The sequence below is a fragment of the Equus caballus genome, chromosome 5 (assembly GCF_041296265.1).
Source record: "Equus caballus isolate H_3958 breed thoroughbred chromosome 5, TB-T2T, whole genome shotgun sequence".
Classification (NCBI taxonomy): domain Eukaryota; kingdom Metazoa; phylum Chordata; class Mammalia; order Perissodactyla; family Equidae; genus Equus; species Equus caballus.
Genome location: NC_091688.1, coordinates 31,155,562 through 31,175,411, shown reverse-complemented (window position 1 = coordinate 31,175,411; position 19,850 = coordinate 31,155,562).

Below are 19,850 nucleotides of genomic sequence, written 5' to 3'. Positions count from 1 at the left end.
ACCAATGTTTCCTTATTGATCTTCTGTTTGGATGATCTATCCATTGGTGTAAGTGGAGTGTTAAAGTCCTCTACTATTATTGTGTTACTATTTCTCCTTTTATATCTGTTAATAATTGCTTTGTATATTTACGTGCTCCTATATTGGGTGCATAGATATTTATAAGTGTTCTATCCTCTTGTTGATTGTTGTCTTTATCATTATGAAGTGCCATTCTTTGTCCCTTGTTACAGTTTTTTGTTTTAAAGTCTATTTTGTCTGATATAAGTATTGCTACCCCAGCTTTCTTTTCATTGCCATTTTCATGGAGTATCTTTTTCCATCCCTTCACTTTCAGTTTATGAGTGTCATTAGGTCTGAAGTGTGTCTCTTGTATGCAGCAGCATATATAAGGGTCTTGTTTTATATCCAATCGGCCACCCTATGCCTTTTGATTGGAGCATTTAGTCCATCGACATTTAAAGTAGCTACTGACAAGAATACTTATTGCCATTTTGTTACTTTTTTTCTGGGTGTTTTAGTAGTTCTTCTCTGTTCCTTTTTTCTTCTCTTGCTCTTGTCCGTTGTGGCTTGATGGCTTTCTTTAGTATTATGTTTGGGTTCCTTTCTCTTAATTATTTGTGTATTTATTATAGGTTTCTGATTTGTGACTACCATGAGGTTCATATATAATAACCTAGGTATATAGCAACCTATGTTAAGTTGATGGTCTCTTTAGTTTGTCCTATTGCTAAAAACTCTACTCTTTTACTCCCCTCCTCCCACATTTTATGTTTTTTAAGATTTTATTTTTTTCCTTTTTCTCCCCAAAGCCCCCCGGTACATAGTTGTATATTCTTCGTTGTGGGTCCTTCTAGTTGTGGCATGTGGGACACTGCCTCAGCGTGGCTTGATGAGCAGTGCCATGTCCACACCTGGGATTGGAACCAACGAAACACTGGGCAGCCTGCAGCGGAGTGCACAAACCCAACCACTCGGCCACAGGGCCAGCCCCCCACATTTTATGTTTTTGATACCATATCAGACCTCTTTTTGTGTCTGTGTATGTGTGTATCCATTACTGTCTTATCATGGAAATAGATAATTTTAGTACTTTTGTTTTTCGACCTTCATATTAGCTTCTTAGGTAGTTGATCTGCTACCTTTACTGTATATTTGCCTTTACCAGTGATTTTATTGTTTGTTTGTTTTTTTTTGATAATTTTCTTATTCTTATTTGTGGTCTCTTTTCCACTTAAATAATTCCCTTTGCATTTCTTTTAAGCCTAGTTTCTTGGTGATAAACTCCTTTAATTTTTGGTTGTCTGGAAAACTCTTTATCTCTCCTTCCATTTTGAATGATAATTTTGCCAGGTACAGTGTTCTTGGCTGTAGGTTTTTTTCCTTTAAGCACTTTAAATATATCATGCCACTCTGTTCTAGCCTGTAAGATTTCTGCTGAGAAGTCAGCTGATAGCCTTATGGGTTTTCTTTTATATGTAACTTGTTGCCTTTCTCTTGCAGGTTTTAGGATTCTCTCTTTATCTTTAATTCTTGACATTTTAATTGCAATGTGTCTTGGTGTGGGCCTCTTTGGGTTTATCTTGTTTGGTGCTCTCTGTGCTTCCTGTACCTGGATGTCTATTTCCTTCCTTATGTTAGGAAAGTTTTCAGCTGTTACTTCTTCACATAGATTCTCTTCACCTTTGTCTCTGTCTTCTCCTTCTGGGACATCTATAAGACGGATGTTAGTGTGCTTGATGTTGTACCAGTAGTCTCTTGGACTGAACTCATTTTTTTAAATTCTTTTTTCTTTTATCTGTTCAGCTTGGGTGATTTCCTCTAGTCTTTTGTCCTGCTCACTGAGCCATTCTTCTGTACCGTCTACTCTGCTATCAAGTCCCTCTAGTGAATTTTTAATTTCCAGTGTTGTGTTCTTCATTTCTGATTGGTTCTTTTTTATATTTTCCAGTTCTTTGTTGAAATTCTCACTGAGTTCATCCATTCTTCTTCCAAGATCAGTGAGCATCCTTTGGCTATTAGTTTGTACTCTTTGTCAGGTAGATTGTTTATCTCTGTTTTGTTTAGTACTTTTTCTGGGGTTTTGTCCTGTTCCCTTACTTAAGATGTATTCTTTTATCTCCTCATTTTGCCTCTTTCTCCATGCTTATATCTATGTATTGGGTAGGTCAGCTATGTCTCCTGATCTTAGAGAGATGGCCTTATGTAAGAGAGGCCTTATGAGACTCAACAGTGTGCTTCCCTCTTGTCACCAGTTCCAAATGTTCCAAGAGTGTCCCTTGTGGGCTACATGTGTCCTTCTGTTGTGGTGGCATGGTGGCTCTTGTTGCAGGTGCCTGCGGAGGCTAGGCTGTCTACCTGGCTGGCTGGTTGTAATTCTCAGCTGCATGTGGCTGAGACCCTTCAGTCACTTTATTGGTCATGAGGTTCCCCAGTACAGTTGGCTGCGAGGTCTAATAGCATACTCCTTTTGCAGTTTTTCTGTTAAGTGAGTAGGTCCCAATATGGCTGGCTGCTAGGCTCAGGGGCTTACAATTGCAGTAGGCCTCCCACCTGCAAAACTGTTGTCAGCTCTCTCAGGATTGCAACTGGGTGGGGCTGGCCCCAGGCATGGGAGCACCCAATTGTTTCAGGCTTTGGAAGATGGGGCCAATCCCCCATGTAGCTGTTTGAGAAGCACAAATCTGCTGCAGCTGAGAAGCCCCACTGCAAGCAGGGCCACAGACCCTGCCAATGCAGTCCTGCCCCATGTGTATGCCCCAACTCACTGAAGCAGATCCAGTCATCCCACTGCAGAGGCCCCACACACTCCACCAATGCAGACCTACCACTCATGCATGCCCTGCCCTGCAGAGGCAGACCCACTGACCCTGCTGTAGAAGTTCCAGGCACCCTGCCTATGCAGGGCCACAAGTTACCTGAGGGCTTGCTGCTAGGTAGGGCCTGTCCCTAGGACTGGCTGCCTGCCTTAGCTTATCTGGATTAAATTGGTGCTTTAGTGGGTGGGGCAGACCCCTGTGCTAACAGGCCGGAGGAACAACTCCAATGGCGTCTGCCAGTGTCTGTGTCAGCACACCTATACTAGGTCCCAATATTGGCTGCCACCAATGTCTCGGTCCCTGGAGAGGTGGTCCCAGCCTGGGGAGGGGTGGTTCTCACCTCTCACCAAGATGTGCTCAGAGCCTACCACGTGAGTCTCTTTTCACCAAATGACAGTGCAACTTTGTGGTGATTTTAGGTTGATTTCTGAAATGAGTGAATTTGTGTATGGGCCCTTATTTACAGGCTTTTCCCCCCTTATGTCTGATAGCTTTTCTGGGGGTATTCCCCGTTGTAGTTAATAGCCAGCAAAGCCAGATATTGCCTTGGTTGTGCTGAGTCCAGAAGCTGCTCATAGTGGTAACACTCTCCTGCTCAGGTCCCACACTCCTCCAGGGAAGGCTTCCTACCTTAAGATTGCTCCTGGCTGGCCACGAAGTGCCACAGCTAGAAGGTGGCTTTTTCCTCTCCAGAAAGCAATTTCTGCCTCTTCCACCTCAGTCAGCACTGTCCCTTGTTGTGGGGATTTTTTTAATCCAGTTTTCAGTTCTTTCTCAGGAGTAATTGTTCCAAGAGCAGTTATAAATTTGTTGTGTCTGTGGGAGAAGGTGAGTTCAGAGTCTGCCTACCCTGCCATGTTGACGTCATCCTCCAGCCACTTCTTAAATTCTTTAGTAGTTCTAATAGTTGTTTTTATTTTGGTTGAATCTCAAGGAATATATATATGTCTTTTTGTTTCTTTTATTTCATTTGCTTTTAGTTCCAGAATCATGTTTAACTGGTAATTAGAGCAGGCATTTCTCTCATTTTCCACTTTAAGGAAATACATCCACTGTTTCACTGTGTAATTTTACATTTGTTATTGATTTCTAGTTCATGCTCTTTATTGCTTTTAGAAATTTTCATTCTATGCCTCTTTTACTCAGAATTTTTATTATGAATTGCAGTTTGCTTTTATTGAATCCTTTTGTTACAATCATTATTCAATGACTTTTCTTTTTTAAATAATATAATCATACTAAAGGTGAAAAACCACTGAACAAGAAGTGTTTTTTTAAGCATTTAAGAAAAACAACACAAGTAATGTCACTTGTTGCTTCTTTTGCTCCAACTTAACCTTCTTGGAATAAGTTCAACATGGTCATGCAAAACTTTTTAATGAATTGTATGACTCATTGCTAATGTTTTATGTGGAATTTTTTGTATTTAAATTCATAAATGATATTTGTATATTATTTCTATGTTGTGCTTGTGTGCACGTTTTCTAATCTTTGACACATACACAATATCCTATCTTATTACTGGTCCATTCAAATTTCCTATCTCATCTAGAATAAGTTTTGGTTAATTTAGGTTTTCCTAGAAATATGTCTACTTCATCTAGATTTTTCAAGTTAATTGTTATACTATATATTTTATATTTTAAAAAATTATTTTAGTTTTAACTGTATTTGTAATTATAACACCTTTCTCACTTCTGAATTTGTATATTTTTGTTTCTCTCCTTTTTTTGTCTTTTATTTTCTCTTTGAAATAAGTGTTCACATTCTTTCAAGTTGTTGCAGCTTTGTCATTTTGTTATTTTCTAGTTTTATTGCATTGCAAGAGAGTTTTGGAGTCTACTTTCTTTGTAGCCAACTGCACAAATATATATTCTCCCTAAGTTAGATACAGATTTCTATATATCCATTAAAACAAATACATTATTTGTGTTAATCAATTTTTTCCTTATTTATTGAGCATCTACCATGTGCTGTATGAAGTGCCAGGCATGCTCCCTGTTTTAGTTTTATCTTTTTTCCTTCAATTTTTAATAACTTTAATGTAGTAAATTTTACATAAAATAAACTGATTCTCACTTAATACACACAATTAGATGCATTTTGACAGATGTGTATACTCAAGGAACCACAACCAGAGTCATGGCACAGGACATTTTCCTCTTCCCTAAAGTTTCATTGTGCCTCTTTTCAGTCCATCACTTCCTCTGCTCTGGTCCCAGGCCACCACTGATCTCTATTCTGTCACTATAGATTATTTCCCATCTTCTAGAATTTTCTATAAATGGAATCATTTAGTATATACTATTTTGTGTCTTCTTCTTTCATTCAGCATAATGATTTTTGAGATTCATCCGTATTTCTGCATATGTCAATGGTTCATTCCTATTTATTGTTATGTGATAATCTACTGTATCCACAGTTTATTTATTGATTCACCTCTTAATGGACATTTGGATTATTTCTAGTTTTTGCTATTACAAATAAAGTTGCCTTGAATTTTTGTATACAAATGTTTGTGTGGACCTATGTTTTCGTTCCTCTTGGGTAAAAAATTAGAAGTGGAAAGGCTGAGTCACTCGTTACCAACATTAGACTAATCTTTATAAACAGCACAAATTTGGATTTTGGCTTTGGAACCAATATGTGAGTTTTCCCCTGTCACAATAAGATTTAGTCTCTATATATTTATGGATCTCACTGATACAAAAAGCCTCATTTATGTTAGTTTTTTTCTTTTCAGTTTTCTACTCAAAGTATGTTTTCTTTGATAATTATTTTTTCCCCTCTGGTGTAACATTTCTCAAAATATATTCTGTAGAATAATAGTTCCATTGAGAAGTTCTATAAAAAGTAGTTTTCATAATCAAATAAATTGAGGAAACACTTATTCCTAGACATTTACAATTCATATTCAGATTTTAAGGGCTCTGAGGAGTCCTACTTAAAACTCATCAATGGTTTCCCATTGCCTTTAGACCAAATGCCAAATCCTTAACACAGTCTGTGAACTCCTGCAGTGCGGTTCCTAGCAATCTCGTGACACTCTGACTCAATTAGTTTCATGAATGTGCCAAGATCCTTCCTGACTCAGGAGTCCACCCCAACTGTTTATACTGCCCAGACTTCTTTGCCGTACTTCTGAACCTGGATAACTCGTTCGTCTAGTTTACAAATTAAATATGGTTTCATCGGGGAAAACTTCTACACTATAGATCAGATCCACATTATGCATTCTCAAAGCATCTTGATTAATGGCTGTTTTCCTGGCTAGACTGTAAACTCCATAAAAACAGGAACTTGCCTAACTTGTTCATTGATAGAGCCTCAGTGTCTGCCTGTTCTATATGAATAGTAGGAACTCCATAAATATGTATTGAATAAATCAAGAATCCAAGAAACTTTATTTAACCCTGCATTTCTTAAGCTTATTTGACATATCTCTTGCTAATATCATGTGGAATTAGTGTTGTCAATAACGCTTTTAGGAATGCAGCTCTGTGTGATGTGTGTGTGTATGTATTACTTGTAATTACCTTATTCACTTACTCAATAAATATTTATTGGGGGCTATTCTGTGCTGGGCACCTCAGTCTTAGAAGCACTGAAGATTCTGTGCCCGTGTAGTTTACTTTTTAATGAAGACAGCAGCCAACAAATGTCTAAAAGTAAATATGTCAGATGGCATTGAGTGCTGTGAAGAAAAAGAACAGAGCAGGAGAAAAGGATAGGAAATGGGGATTGTGCTTTAATTTATAAAGGTGGTCAGAGAAGACGTCTTCCATAAGGTGACATTTGAATGAAGACCCACAGACAAGTAAGCCATGCTGCTATTTGGGGAAGAGCATTCCTGATACTGCAAACAGCATTGGCTAAGTGTCTGAGGTGGGAACTTCTTTGGCAGAGTTGAGTACAGCTCTAGTAAAAGGGCTGCTGGGGAGAATGGTGGGAGATGAGGTGAGAAACGGTGGGAGGAGGGGCATGAGGAATGGAGGACCTTGAAGGCTCTGCTGAGAGCTTTGGATTTAATGCTGACGGAGATGTTAAGGCACTGAGCAGAGCAGCAGTATGATGTGACACAGTTTAGAAAGGTCACTGGCTCTTGTGTGGAGAATTTCCGGAGGAGGAAGGAAATTTGTTAGGAGTCTCTTGCAAAAATACAGATGAAAGACATGGACAAGGTGGTAATGGCAAAGATAGTGAGAAATGGTTGAGTTCCAGACATATTCCATATAGAGACACCAGGATTTGCTAATAGATTAGCTGTGGCTTATCAGAGAAAAACAGGAGTCAACCATCACTTGAGGGTTCTTTTGCTTGAGCAATGGTACCAACGGTGGTGTCAGTTTTTGAGACGGAGGAAGACAGAAAGTAGATTGTGGATGAGAAAACCTGAGTTTGGTTTGATCTTGCTAAGTTTGCACGCCTATTAGAGATCCAAGTGGAGATATAGATTAGGTAATGGGATATATGAGTCTATAGTCAGGGGAGACATCAGGGCTAGAGATATAAATTTAGAAGTCAACAGTGGGTTGATATGATTTAAAACTACCGGGCTGGATGAGATCATCAAAGAAATGAGTAGAGATCAAAAAGAAAAGGAATCCAAAGACTAAACCCTTGGTACTTTAAGGTTATATCACCCTCAGTAGTTAAAACTGACAACCTCTCTATGTAAGAAAATGAAATTGACACAAAAAGCTTTTCTATCTCCTAGAAAATTATTTTTGTATGAAAAAATTTTCTCTTCTCATTCCTTTTTTAAAATATGTTTTCAATAATCCTTTAGATCAGTATATGCTCACAGTTTTTTCATCTTTTTCATTTTATGTTGATGTATTTCTCAGTTAATAGCACATGAATTGAAGTAAACATTTTCAAGCTTGGTACATAAATGGCATCTTTTCTTAGTCCTTATATATTTGAGAGTATCTTTTTCTTAACACGTGAATTAGAACTTCACTGAACATGGAATCCTTGAATCAGAGCTATTTCCTTTGTACTCAGTAGTTATTGATCTATTCTTTTCTAGGCTTCTGGCATTTAATGTTAAAAGGAGAAATATGAGTCCATACTTCTTTTTTTACCCTCTGTAGTCAACAATTTGAGTTTATTGGCTTTTATTTATTTTTTTGGTTGTTGTTATAGTTGTTTGCCTTTTTTTGTGTTTCCCGACTAGATGCGCCTGGGGTTATTTCTATATAAAATTCGAAAAATTACCACAATATATTCAGGTCTCAGTTTCTGTAATATTTTTTCAAATTTTAGTATTAAAGTTATACTTTGTCCATAAGATAAATTACAGAACTTCCCGTATTTTTCTATTGCATAAAATAGTTTAAACAATATTGAATTAAATGATAGAAATTTAATTATTTTCCAAATCCTTTTATGGTATGTGGGCTTATTCAAATTTTCTGTTTCTTCGCAGGTTATTTTACTCACTTAAATTTTATTAGTACTTTATCTATTTTCTCTAGGTTTTAAAATATGGCTCTGCAGATTTACATGTTATATACTTTTCTAATTTTCAAAATCCCTTCCTTATTTCCTTTTCTAATTTTTACATTTTTACTCTCTCTTTTTTCCCCCTTAAACAGTGTTATGTGGAAATAGTTCTTTCAAATAGTTTTAAGAGTTATTAATTTTCTCTAACATTTTTGGTTTTAATTGTGGCACTTATCTTTATTATTCTATTTTCTTTTGAATCCTTTTGTTCCTTTTTAAGTTCTTAAATTGAGTACTAAGCTCTTTTGTTACTATTATTTATTATTTAAAAATAAACATTTTCATTTTTAATAAATTTTAAAATAACACTTACTAAAATTTTCTTTTGAGTAGAGACAGATATTTCTTACGGATTATAATATGAAGCATACTCAATTTCTTTCTAGAGATTGTAATTTCAATTTTGACCTCCTTTTGGATCAACAGCTTTGTAGGACTAATTTTCTTAATTTCTAATGAGTTAAAATTCTTATGCCATCTTTTCTTTATTTATTTCTAACTGAATTGAAACAAATTATAAAATCTCTCTGCTGAGAATTGTTAAAATTTGTTTTATCACAGTTACGTGGTATATTTTTGTAAATATTCCGTGGACACATGAAACAAATTTACATTCTCGTTTTTAAAGATGTAAATTTTTCTATCTCTTTCTCTCTCTCTCCACACACAGGCACACGTACACGCGCGCGCACACACACAGGAGTTGTGTGTGGGTGAAACTTAATTTGTTGATTGCACCATGCTGTTCCCATGCCCTTATATACTTTTGTCCACCAGATCCGTTTGATTATGTCCTTTTTGTGCAAACAATAGAAAAATAGGTGAAAATTACAAACAGACCTTCCACAGAAAAGGAACTAATAGAACCAATACAAATATGGAGAAATGCTTGCCTTGATTAGGATCGGGCAAATGCAAATCAAAATCACAATGACTTAACATTTACACCCTTTTGATAGACAAACGTTTTTTTAAAAGGCTACCATATCAAGTGTCAGAGAGGACACAGACAGGAAGGAACCCTTATATTGTGCTCTTTACTTTGAAAGACAATTAGGCATCATCTTCCAAATAGTCGCATACCCTATATGCCAATGTATATACCCAAGAGACACTCTTGCCATATCTACAGCAAGGGACATGTACAAGAATGTTCATAGCAGCACTGGTTAACGAAATCAAAACATATAGAAACCCAAAAGTCATCAATGGGAGAATGGAAGGATGAACTATAGTTCAGTGGAATATCCTACAACAATCCAAACTATGAGGACACACAGCAAAATGGATGAATCTTAGCAAGAAGATGTCAGTGAAAAAGTAGCTCTCCAAAGATTTCCAAAGTGTGTGTGTGTGTGATTTAAGAACATACAGATGGAAGGAAATTATATAAAAAGGAAAGCAAGTGCATGGTAAATTCAGGACTCAGGGTGATATTTCTATCAAGTGGAGGAAGACAGGAGGGTGAGATGGGGAGGGATGATATGATTAGGTGTAGATTATTGTTTCTTTCTTACCAGTTATTTTGGGTAGGGTTTCTCAGGTGTTTGTAACATAATTAAAAATAATGAATGAAATAGCCGAATAACTAAATAAGAGTAGGCTATAAATGGACCAATGCTGAGACCATATCCTGAACCAGGAATTACAAATAATCTACTTTTGTGAGTCCAAGGTCAAACAAACATAATAAATTGGGCTTTTAAAAAATCAACAGACAATTTCTCTCTTTGCTCTATTTCTTAACTAACCTTAAGCATCACCTTGTCTGATATAAACATTGACACTAACATTTTTTGTTTGTTTGCATTCGTCTGGTACCTCTTTGCCTACCTCTCTATTTACAATATTCTAAATTTGTTTTAAATGTGTTTCTTGTAAAATGATGCTTCTCAAACTCTAATGTGCATGTGAATCGCCTGGGGATCTTGTTAAACTGAAGTTCTTGTCAGTGGGTCTGTGGTGGGACCTGGGATTTTGCATTTCTAATAGGTTCCTGGTAATGCTGATGTGGCTGGTTCTGCGCACTTTGAGTAACAAGGTCATAAACAATAGAGAGCTGAGCTTTGTTCCTTTGATCTAGAAAGTCTCGGTCTCTATATTTTAATAAGAGAATTCAGCATATTCACATTTAATGAAAACAATGCGTGTACTTGATGACAATCTTTCCATTCTACTTTACGTTTAACGTAGTATTTCATTTTTCATGCTAGTTGACGAAGTTACCATTTAGTCACTTTATCTCATGTTTGGAGGTTCTAAAATCATTCTCTATGCAACTTATGGCATTTTCTCTTTCTCAGCACCTGTAATTTATTACTTCAACAAATATTTGATGAGGGCCTACAGCTATTTGTTGAGTGTATTTCTTTACTATTCTTTGAAAATAAAATACCAACTGTTTCCTCTTTCCAAGACATTCTATCATCCACTGATTCCCCACCCCAATAAAATGAGATTTTTAGAATATTTTTTCTTTTCCTCTCTTTCCCAACAAGATAATATTTTTATAATTAATTCACTCATCCCCTAGATCTACAACCCCTAGATAATGCTGAAGTAGTTTTATACCTTTAATTTTAAACTATATTTAACTTTTCTGTTGAATCATGTGCCTTCTATTCTAAGAATTCCAGCTTCACAGTGATGCTGTTCATTATCCATCACTCTGTCATTATTCTTTTAGATTCAATTACACATATTGCAAGGTTCATCTCTCATCTTTTTTTCCTTTTTTTTCCTCTTCCCCTAACTTAAGTTCTTCCTTGGGATTCATTTGTTGTTTAAAGTCCTTTTTATTACTATTTTTCTCAGGTAGGGTATGTGAGTGACGTATTTTCTAAATTCCTGTATATCTTTCTCTTACCTTGTTAGATAGATGATTGCTATCTTGGCTGGATATAGAATTCTTGGGTTGCATTTACCAAATTCCAAAATTCAAAACTTACATTTCAAGTTCTAGGAGGTGTCTATGCTTTAATTTACTTTCCTTAAGTGCTCATAGTATTATTATCATCATTATTTTCAAATTATGGTCAAATTGCCATCTCTCTCCTCCCAGAGTTCCTCTTCATTAGGAAGGAGTTTGTGCTGGGTGCTTGGCTTGCTATTCCTCTTTTTGGATATTTGGTTTATTTCTTTTTCCTTTATGTCATTGCTCCATTAGCTCTTGGGGCTCAGATTCAGCTGCTGTGCACTCTCCATGGGGTCGGTGTTGGTGATGAAGCTGAAATAGTAATGTCTATCCCTATGGGCCAGAGGTACAATGGCCAGCAGGGCTTCTCACCATCTCTCAGCTCAAAAGCTAGTGCTCTTTAAACTTAGATGCCAGACACTTCTGCAGCTTCTCAGTTGCTGGGCAGATCAGATGGTCTTCCCAACACCACTTACTCATGTCTGCTCTTCCTTTTCTCTCATGGATTCACTCTACAGGAAGACTAAGCTCTGTCTAGGAGGGTTCTTGGGGTAGAACCACTCTGAACTTGGGATGCAGAGTACACTATAGTGCATAACAAGTCAGTATCGTACCAGATGTCTCACTTCTACTGAGAAAGTCCAAACTCTTCAGCCTGGCATTAGATGGCTTTCTCCTCTTGCCTTTCTGATCTTAGCTCCTCTACTCCTTTTCTTCTCAGGTACCTAGAAAATTTGCTCTTCTTTGTCCATGCCATAAAGAAGATTTTGCATTTTTCCCTGGATTATACTTTCTGACTATTTCTATTTGTTAAAACTGAATACATACTTTAAAGCCCAACTTCAATGCCATTTTTCCCACAACATTTTTCCTATATCTTCATATAAACATAATCTCTTATTTAACTCACATATGCTTATCACTTCTTAATACATGGCACTTTTCCATTACTTATACTGAATTTTAAAATTCTTGTACTGAATTTTAATCTATCAGACACTATTCAAATACTTTACATGTATTAATTCACTTATTTCCTGCCTAATCTGTTTTATTTCTTCTGGGAAACCATAAGGTTCTTGAGCATAACTCGTGTTTTAATCCGTCTTTGTGTCTCCTAGATTGCTTAGCATAGTGCCTTGCCTATGGTGAACACGCTTAATAAACATATTTTTGAAAGAATGAATAATAATAGCAGATTGGATTTGTAATAACACATCATTGGTTGAGAATCTTAAGGTCCCATTACATTTTCCACCAGAAAGTAGCCAGCAAATTTTGAGTTGGTAAATAGAGTAATCTAGCAGTTATCCTCCTAATTATGATCATTTACCTCCACATTATCACCAATACCACAATCCCCACTACAATGATTTTTAACTCAGAAGTTGCCTCTAAGATCCAGGCATCATGGATAATTGTCTAATCTGATTGGGCAAAGTTGTCCGATTACATTAAATTATGTCACACATCATGTGTTCAGGGTTGTAACATGATATCAGTGTAGGATAGAGTTTTCCAAAGATATTTTTCTGGAGGAGTGCTTCTGTCTGTATCTCAGAGATTAAAACCAAAGAGACTTTGCTGGTATTGGACTACCATGTCAGACTGTAAAGAAAACAGAACTATAATAGTTAGACAAACAAATCAACTGTTGCCACCTCTTTTCTGTTTCTAAAGCAGTAGCTAGTGGAATATAAATGTTTCTCTTTCTGTTTTCAATAGAAAGATCTATATTGACCACTTCGATAGGAAGTTATGGTTAAAATGATTGTGGAATGAAAAACAATCCTAATCGTCTGGGAAAGCTCATTGATTGGTGGATTAATTTATTCTGATATTAATTGCACAAACACCTATCCAGTACCTGCTTGGGGTCAGCTGCAGCTGTGGTGGCTTGGATTTTGCATTTATGTCCTCCCTCTGGATCCAGTTCCTTAATTTGAACAGTTAGGGATATTGGTCTAATTTTGGCTCTTATCACTCAGACTTCATAATTCTTTCTGTTTTGTCACTCTTATTATTTATATGCCATCTAGTGAGTGATTGATCTTCTCTAGGACCCGATGGTCACTCACATTTGCTTATCACCAGCGCATAGGGGGCAATCCACAGATTTATGGCTGCCAATAAAAGTTGTTACCAAAAGTACAGTTTCTTTTTTTCTGTGTGCTAATTTCTAATAACTCTTGTGCATGAGAGCAATTACTGACAAAAGTCAGCCTCTGTTAATAGAGTTTATCACACTTCATCATATATCCTTTGTCGTTGGAAGCATTTTGACAAGCCCAGGGTTAATTAAAACCAAGAAGACAATAAAATACACCTAATCAAACATTACAGGTACAGAAATCAATTAGCAGATTTATAGCACTTTGGAGGTTTCCATAATGTATAAAATTCAAAGAAACTGTCGTTTCCATTTCCTCAAGACAGTGTAATTAAATTTCTAATTGAAACAATTTCTCAGTAGGTAATGTACAATCCACCCAAGTTTGATTTGCATTAAAGTGGGGTCTACAGAGGTTGAAAGAGCCTAAGAAATTAAAAAGATCATTGAGTCATTTCCATCATTGTTATTTTGTCTGCCTGAAAGTTCGGAAAAGTTAGCTGTATAAAAAAAGAGAGGAGTATGGCTGACCTGGTGGTGTAGTGGTTAAGTTCACATGCTCTGCTTTGGTGGCCCGGGTTTTGACAGTTTGGATCCTGGGCATAGACCTACACACCACTCATCAAGCCATGCTGTGGCAGCATCCCACATAGAAGAACTAGAATGACTTACAACTAGGATGTACAACTATGTAATGGGGCTTTGGGGAGGAATGAAAAAAAATGAGGAAGATTGGCAACAGATGTTAGCTCAGGGCCAATCTTCCTCACCAAAAAACAAGGCAGGGGGGAGGGAAAAGTAGAGCCTTGAATGACAAAGAGAATAAGTAAAGTTGTGTTTTATATCAAGGATCTCTGTCTTTGTATGGTGCAAAAAGCACCAAAGGAGAGTGAATATCTCAGATAATTCACTAGATTTGTCAGCATTGTTAAATAATAAATCTGATTTACTTGTTTTCTCTAACTTGACTGATTCTTTTGACTAGATTGATTGCAATGATCCATTACTTTGGTATCTTGCAGATGTGGCCTTAAATAAATCACATCTTTTTGTAATTCTATTCCCCACCCGGCTAAGTTAAATGTGGTGCTGATCACCATGCCTGGAACACATCGTCTCAATGGGGAAAAGGCAGGAGGATCAGGCAGGCAATGCATATTTGTTGAGTGTCTGCAAGGCTATGTTTAAACTCCTTGTGGGCTGGCTGACTGATGGGCATATTTTCCCTCTCCGCCTGAGGGTTTCTCCTTTAGCCACTTGTGAGAATTAACAACAAGATATCTTACTGCTAGTTAAACACAGAAATGGTTGTATTCTTTACCCTCTACCCAAAATTATCCCTGTTTTGAAATTTCTGTGCAATTGACATTTAATTTAAGGACAATTTTTTTGCTTTGAACTTCTTCCTTTTCCTTTAAATAAGGACTATCCCGAAGTGTAATTATTATTATTAACAACAAAAAAATAACTTGTATTTATTTCCTGAACTCAGAACAGAATCACACCCATTTTTAGGGCTTTACTTTTAAACTGTGGACAAATCAAAATTTACTGCTCCTTTCGTAGAATGATTGCTATAGATCAAACCTCAAGGTCAAAATTAGACTTTCGATATTTCTTTTGGTTTGTGGGGCTGCCTCCGAGGTTGTGCCCACATAATGCCAATAAAAGCCGAATAATTTGAACAGTTTCGTGGAAAAAAATCAGCTGAAACATTGAGTTCATATAGACAACTAATTAATTATATTTTGCCATTAAAAGCTCAGATATACTGATTACAAAGTAAAACAAATGAAATATCCAAATGTGCATAACCAATTTTTAGTCAAGTAAAGGCAGATATAATAATGTTTTCATAAATCAGACCTTGTGCTTTTTCTTCTTCCCTAATGCTACCTGTTTTCTAGCCAATTCGTTGTTTTCAACAACTTCATTTGAGTGTTAACGGGCATTCAGTGGATCTAAAAGAGTTAGGCAATGAATGAGGAGTGGCTGACTTACATGGGACATGTCCCTTAGTTGAGGATAGAGCTGTTATCGGGGCTTACTCTGCTATTGGTCAGTGGAAGATGCATCAGGAAGAAATTTAAACGTGAGCTCTCTTTGTTAGACACGTTCCTATGTCTCTAAACCTGCTCTCTCAATTCTTCACTGGCTCTTCTTCCTTCTTCTACTCCCTAACTAGGAACATATGTTTGAGACTCGGTCCTCAACTCTTACCCCTATTTTCTTACACTCTTCATCTGAGAATTCTTCTATTCTGTGATGTCAACAAACTATTCCTTTGCAAATAACAAATCCCTATTTCCTACTAAGTCTTTTCTCTTAAGCTTTGATCTTGCTATACCACCAGCTGCCTAATATGCTTTCCACTCTGTGATGGTCTTTTCTAAAATCCCCAAATGAACATTCCCTTCCCAAATCACCACTTCTGTTAGTGGTGCCACCATTTCCTAAGACACTGTTTAGGTAGTCTCATTTCGAAAATAAATAGACAAAAATGTACTGTGGTTCAAGCTCAATTGAATTTAGTTTTCTCTCTACATAACAGCACACAGTGGGAGGACAGGTCCATAGGGTGACCCTTCTCCATACTGTCATTTTGGGCCCCTTAGGGTTGTCTGCAATCTAGACAGTTAGAAGGGAGAGAGAGAACAGGGTTTGCATAGACGACTTTATAGGCCAGACATTAGAGTACTACATAATCTCTGCCCTCTCCAATGGGCTAGAGCTCAGTGTCATGGCCTCACCAATCTGCCAGAGAAGATGGGAAATGTAGTTCAGCTATTTGCCCAGGAAGAAAAAAGGAAATGGATTTTGTTGTGCAGCCATCAATCATGCCATGGCCACCTAAATTTAAAATTGTAGATTTCAACTTTATTTTATCCCCTTTATCAAGTTAAAGACCAAATCCTTCTATATTCTCATTTAAAATGTCTCTTATTGTATCATCTGTCTACTCCTAATACTACCACTGGTCCAGGCACTCATCACTTCACATCTGGATTACTACATTAGCTTTCTAAGTGATTTCCACACCTATAGCCTCTTCTCCTTTAATCCATCCTACAAAACTCTTTTCACACTCATTTTCCTTATGTACAGCTTTCATTGCTTTATGTCATAGTTCAAAGCTTTCAACAGCTCTCTTGTCTGACAGACTAAGTCTAATCTCTCCTACTTAGCTTTTAAGAATGGATATAATTTAGAAACTTCTCTTCCTTCACCAGCCAATCTTGATCACCTAATTCTGTAAGTTTTTTGCAGTGTATTTCTGTGCCACTCACTGAGATGTAATATAAACTCTTCTGTCTTGTGTTGTTTAATATTATTTCATGTGCTTTAGAGCTGTCTTCCCTACTATGCTGTAAACTCCTTGAGAAAAAAGGTGATGTCTCATATTCTTTTCTTTTGTTTTGTTTTGTCTCCTGTATAGTCTAACATTTTCTCAGTACAGTCATGCATTGCTTAACGACAGGGATATGCTCTGAGAAATGAGTTGTCAGGTGATTTTGTCCTTGTGCGAACATCACAGAGTGTACTTACACGAAGCTAGATCATATAGCCTACCACACATTGAGGCTATATGGGACTAATCTTATGGGATTATGAGGTTCATTGCTGGCAGAAACAGTGTTATGCGGCATATGACTATACATACAAAGTTGGTTTCCAATAAATACATATTGATGAATAGGCTGGCTCTGAGAAGGAATTAGTCATTACACTGATTTTTTTTTTTTAAAGATTTTATTTTTTCCTTTTTCTCCCCAAAGCCCCCCAGTACATAGTTGTATATTCTTCGTTGTGAGTCCTTCTAGTTGTAGCATGTGGGACGCTGCCTCAGTGTGGTTTGATGAGCAGTGCCATGTCCGTGCCCAGGATTCGAATCAACGAAACACTGGGCCGCCTGCAGCAGAGTGCACAGACTTAACCACTCGGCCACGGGGCCAGCCCTGTCATTACACTGATTTTATGAAATTTTACTCCTGAAAAGTACCAGCTGTATTAGCAAATCTTTGTTATAAACTGCCATTTATTTATGGAAATTTATGCTTAATTATAATTGGTGCCAAAATCTCTCAATATAACCAGATATAAACTAAAGACATTTAAAAGCTTAGGGAAACTAATTTCAATTAGTTCTTTCTTTCATTAACTCAACCAACAATTTCAATTCTGATCCCTGTCCTGAGGACGCTCGTAGACTGGAAGGGAAGCAAGGATACGTACACACTGCATACGTGGTAGGCAGAATTCTAAGATGACCCCAGAATTCTAAGATGACCCCAAGTGTCCCCTGGTGTACATGTATCCCCTGTCCCCTGGTGTACATGCTCTGTATAATCCCTTCCCTGTGAGTGTGTGTAGGATCTGTAAATATGATTGGATATCACTCCCATAATTATGTTGCGTTATATGGCAAAAGGAATTATAAGGATGTAATTAAAAGTCCCTAATCAGTTGACTTCGAGTTAATCAGATGGAAGATTATCTTTGGTGGATCTGACCTACTCAGGTGAGCCCTTTATAGAGACAGGAAGTAATCTTCCTGTGGACCTGGGAAAAAAGCAAAAGCCATGTTGTGAACTGACTATGAAGCGGGCTACATGTCTTGAACCTGAGGGCAGTCACTAAGAGCTGAGAAACGTCCCTAGCTAAGAGTCAACAAGAAAGTGGGATCTCAGGTCTACAACCGTAAGTAGATGAATTCTGCGAACAACCTGAATGACCTTGGAATAGGATCTTGAGCTCCAGATGAGAATGGAGCCCTGCTGATACTTTGCTTTTGGCCTTGTGAAACACTGAGCAGGGAACCCAATTATGCTGTGCCCAGCTCTGACCCACGGAAGCTGTAAGATAATAAATGTGTGTTGTTTTAAGTCACCAAGTTTGAGGTAAATTGTTACACAGCAATTGAAAATTAATACACACATTTCTTACAGTGCATTATTTAACTACTATCAAAAATAGTTTTATGTATGAGATTATTTTGAATTCTATAAATTTTAAGATTTGGATTAATTACGATATAAAATCTCATATCAAACAAAAATATTTTTGGATTTAAAAATACCAATGCCATTTATTTCCATTTTCCTGCCCTGAGTCAGTTAACATTTAACCTACCTCAAGGAAGCATAGGTTGACATTACCTAGCCTATTTTCAAAGACTTTTCCAGAAGACAGTTCCATCCAGTTATCAGTGTTTTATTGGGAAGTGACTCCTTCTTCACTGTTCCCTACTCTAGCATGCATATTGTGCTGACAACATTATTTTCTGGGTAGCCCACTGAGTTAAATATTCCAAGAATCTTTGGAGGAGAGCCAAGTAGTCTTTTGCTCTTTAAGAGGAAAGTGGTTTAAAGGAAGCTGCTGCTTAGCAAAGCCATTACTCTATTGCAAAACAGGCATGTTTCCAAAGTACATTAACAATGCTAATGAGAAAACTAGCCCTGGAGTGAAAAAAGAGAAAATGAAGAAGTCATCTCATCATGGGAAGCGGACTCAGGAGGTGGAGAAAAACCCTGGAGTGTGAGTTGAAATATGTGACCTCCACTGGCTGGTTGGCCTTGTAGAGCTCTCTAAGTCTCAGTTTTCTTATCAATAAAATGGGAAGATAAACTAGATAATTTCTGAATTCCGTTCCAAATTTGATATCAATGATTCACTATCCAATGATAAAATGGAGGGGAGAAGTGCAAGATCTTAGTCGAAAAGGTAGAATGCTCAATGTCTGTATAAGGATAGTAACGAATGAATATCCACTCTGAAGACCAGTTCCCACGTGAAGGCAGACACTAGCTTATCTTCAGCACATTGGCAGCTTTCTGGCATCCCACTGTTGAAATTCTTTAATCTAAAGTGCAATATCCCTCTGCCCCCTTCCTATGGCCTTTTTCTAGTCTCACATTCATTATTTCCTTAAATATTCTCTATGCTCCTTCCAAGTTGAACTCTTCACTTTAAAAAAAAAATATATCCTATTCTTTCCTACCTCTGCTTGGCTTTTGTGGTACTCATAACTGGATTACTTTACTTTGCATTTTCATCTAACAAATCCGGTCATCCCTTAGAATCTAACTCAAAAACTACCTTCTCCATAAAGCTTTCCCACTGTTCTTCTCTCCACTCAGATATGACTGAACTTTTCCTCTTTTTGAACTCGCTTATGATCTACCCTTCTCTAAGCACAATCTTCTTCTACCTTATATGTCATGCATGCATTTCTTATTCCTCATAATGAAAACATAGAGATGTTGTAGGCAATTGAACTGGGTGGTTCCTGAATCCACACCACAACCTGAAAGATACTCGTTTGCCTCATATCATCTTGTCTTCCTGTAGTTCCTTTTCCTGTTACTAGTGTCTGGGAAGAAGCAATTTCTCCTCTATCCTTTTCTAAGTTCTTCCGGTTGGTCTAAGAATTAAATTGATATGAGACAGGATATTAACAGGAGAAAATCAGATTTAATATGTGCACATGGGGAATTCATGT